This window comes from Octopus bimaculoides, chromosome 26, assembly GCF_001194135.2.
Source record: "Octopus bimaculoides isolate UCB-OBI-ISO-001 chromosome 26, ASM119413v2, whole genome shotgun sequence".
In the NCBI taxonomy this organism is placed as follows: domain Eukaryota; kingdom Metazoa; phylum Mollusca; class Cephalopoda; order Octopoda; family Octopodidae; genus Octopus; species Octopus bimaculoides.
Genome location: NC_069006.1, coordinates 2768639 through 2772079, shown reverse-complemented (window position 1 = coordinate 2772079; position 3441 = coordinate 2768639). Strand labels below are relative to the sequence as shown.

At 37.4% G+C, this 3441-nt stretch overlaps 2 protein-coding genes and 1 long non-coding RNA gene across 3 annotated transcripts in view; 2 read left to right on the top strand and 1 right to left on the bottom strand.

Annotated features, from left to right (window-relative positions):
* LOC106868832 (uncharacterized) overlaps positions 1–2148 on the top strand; it is a 3552-nt gene extending 1404 nt beyond the window's left edge. Inside the window, exon 3 of the long non-coding RNA XR_001409340.2 lies at positions 619–2148. This is a non-coding gene — a long non-coding RNA (uncharacterized LOC106868832). The remainder of the gene's footprint in view (positions 1–618) is intronic.
* The window catches only part of LOC106868831 (cytochrome P450 3A7), a 388137-nt gene that overhangs the window by 53177 nt on the left and 331519 nt on the right, over positions 1–3441 (bottom strand). The window lies entirely within an intron of this gene.
* The window catches only part of LOC106868827 (cytochrome P450 3A31-like), a 90100-nt gene continuing 89708 nt past the window's right edge, over positions 3050–3441 (top strand). The window contains exon 1 of the mRNA XM_052976962.1: positions 3050–3171. The gene's annotated coding sequence lies outside the window, so the exon portion shown is untranslated. The remainder of the gene's footprint in view (positions 3172–3441) is intronic.

Sequence of the window (3441 nt, the reverse complement as noted above, 5' to 3'; positions counted from 1 at the left end):
ATATATATATATATATATATACACGCACAGAGTCAGCCAAAAAATGTATACACACTTCAGGAAAGGAAAATTCTGTATAGATATTTTGAGTGTTATCGCAGTCTGATAAAACAACAAAAGAGGTATTTGTTTTCATAGGGGTACTTATATAAGTTAAAGATTTATACAGATTTCTCCTTTCCTGAAGTATGTATACATTTGTTTTGGCGGACTCTGTGTACATATATGACAGGCTTCCTCACAGTTTCCATCAATCAAATGTGGCTGTAGTGGAAGACACTTGCGCAAAGTACCGAGCAGTGCGACCGTACCCGAAAGAACATGGTTGCAAAGTGATCTTCTTTAACCATACACCCATGCCTCTACCTATGGCTGACAGTTTTATTTCATACGCTTTTGCTCCAACATACCTACTCAGACATATTTGTTCTAAATATCTTAATCAAACAAATTTTGTATAAGTTTTCCCAACCTTACTCCATCAAATTTACTCTCATATGCTTTCTTTTGCACAAACATTCTATAAGTTTCATTCCTTCTTTCTCTCTTGCATAAAACCCATTCTTATTCTCTTCTTTCTTATCTCTCTATGTTTATTTTACTTTTTTTCTATTTCAGATTAATCTGTTTGCTATCGTTGAACCAGTTAAAACCATCTGAACACATCTAAACCTTGACAATAGTACGATCACATCTCTACCTGTGTCGAGGATATAAAACATTTCTTTCACTCTCTTCTACCTTTCTCTCTCTAACCCTCTTTTTCTGACTCTCTCCCTCTCTAAAGTGTGATATTGTACCGAGGATATACATATATATATATATATATATATATATCAAATGTCTCTCTCGTCGAAGACGGTGTATGAGTTTTCAGCTTTAGCACAGATAATTTGTTTATAGTGATCAAATGCATGCGCTGTGCATGAGCTCACTCCCTCCACCAAATCCACATTACCTGTACAGGTGCACAAGTGTGCCACACGTCAGATGTTGAAATGATCCCAAAGCACCGTGAAATAAAGTGTTTTGCTCCAGAACACAAGTGGTCGCTCGGTCCGAAAATCGAAATCCTGATCTAGCGATCGTGAGTGCAACATCCACTGGGTGTTTCCCTATCTCCTCTCTCTTACGAGTCTTCATCCTCAGAAACTGCATTTCTAACTCTTATTAGCTCTCCACTCATTCTATAGCAATGGTGCTGACATAGAAACCGAATAATTCGCTTGACACAATTCTCTGCATTCATTAATCACAACCCTTAACGTCTTAACATACACATTTTCTTTTTTCAAATTCCATGCAAAAAACATATCATTTATTTTGAATCTGTATATAAGGATGAATAAGTACACAAAATATTTTCGATCAGTTATGATTTATTATGAAGTTACTGATAAAAAAAACGATAGTTAATGATAGAAAATGGGAATACCATCAAAAACTAAGTATTTTGGGTTAGAAATGTGTGACAGATAGCTCAGAGTACAGTGAACGTGCATCTTCGTTCAAGTATTTATTTACTAGATATCTCTGAACAAAAATATACGGGATAAAATGTTAAGAGGTTAAACACAACCCTTGCCAATATACTTGATCTCATTCCCTTCAAATTTAACACCTACTAAATCATCCCCATTCATCTGCTTACCGGGTTCAACAGCTACTGCCTCATTGTGACTAATCAACACACATCTCTATTCTATTCAACTCATTTCGCCTATGATCTGTGACCCTGTCACACTTTTAATCAGATGACGGTTGCACATTTTTCATCTCCACAATGCTTTGTGACAATCATACACGCATATAAACTGGATGGCTTTTCCGTAGCACTGCAGCCTGCATATTATACCATCGCCTGAAAACCAAAGGATACATGCCTCCATTATACTAACTGCTGCTCAAATTTAGCCATCCTTTTATTCTTGTAATAAAAATATCCTTACCACCTTTGCCGAATCTTTTCCACCACTTCGCAAGTATGAGGTGTTTGTAAACAGTAACCTGACAGAAATCTATATTTGTTGTTTATCCAGACTGTGAATATTCAAATGGAAACTACGCTCACTTTACCAGATGATGATTGGAAACGAACAAATGTACAAACATAATAATAATTTCAATAAATAGTAAATTCATTCACAATTGTGAAATCATTTCATTTCGACATTTACATTATTCACTACATATTGACTCTAGTATTTATTTCAGTATGGCATTTGTTTAGGAGTGGCTGTGTGGTAAGTAGCTTGCTTACCAACCACATGGTTCCAGGTTCAGTCCCACTGCGTGGCACCTTGGGCAAGTGTCTTCTACTATAGCCTCGGGCCAATCAAAGCCTTGTGAGTGGATTTGGTAGACGGAAACTGAAAGAAGCCCGTCGTATATATGTATATATACATGTGTGTGTGTTTGTGTGTCTGTGTTTGTACCCCCAACGTCTCTTGACAACCGATGCTGGTGTGTTCACGTCTCCGTAACTTAGCGGTTCGGCAAAAGAGACTGATAGAATAAGTACTAGGCTTCCAAAGAATAAGTCCTGGGGTCGAGTTGCTCGACTAAAGGCGGTGCTCCAGCATGGCCACAGTCAAAAGACTGAAACAAGTAAAAGAGTAAAAGAGTATATGTGTTTGTGTGTGCATTGACTACAAGCATATATAAATCACTGAAGAGTGTAGTATAGGTTACTTATTATAGACAGGCGCCTGCACGAAATTCAAGGCTCTGGAGTAACTTATGTTAAACTATAGTTAATAAATAAATAAATAAACATATATACGCGTCCTATCTTTCATATTAGACATACAGACGCCGATGCACTCTCTCCCTCTCTCTCTCTCTCTCTCTCACATACACATCATATGTAAAGAAACAATTTTTGAGCGAATGTCAACTTATAGGTCTTGTATACTCTCTCCACTGTTCTTGACAGCACTTTGTTTATAGAAATACTTACAAATACAGGATGTCCCAGAATTAACTATTTCAATGTAATCGAGCAAATTCAAAAACAACTGAGAGAATTTTATGTTTTTTATTTAATTAGGATACCAAAACAAGTAGATTTATAAATCTAACGTCGCAAATTCATTGAAAATTTTCAACAAGTTCTCCGTCTTTATCCCTGTTGATTTCAAGTCTTTCTATAGCGGCGAAACACAATTTGAGGTATTTCGGTATTTATCTTCTACTTTGCTAACTGCATGCGTTCTTTTGAAATACAGGTACAACAGAAACAGGAAGAAAGAGTGAGAGAAAGTTGTGGTGAAAGAGTACAACAGGGTTCACCACAACCCCTCCCGGAACCTCGTGGAGTTTTAGGTGTTTTCGTTCAATAAACACTCACAACGCCCGGTCTGGAAATCGAAACCGCGATCCTATGACCGCGTGTCCGCTGCCTTAACCACTGGGCCATTGCGCCTCCACACACACACACAC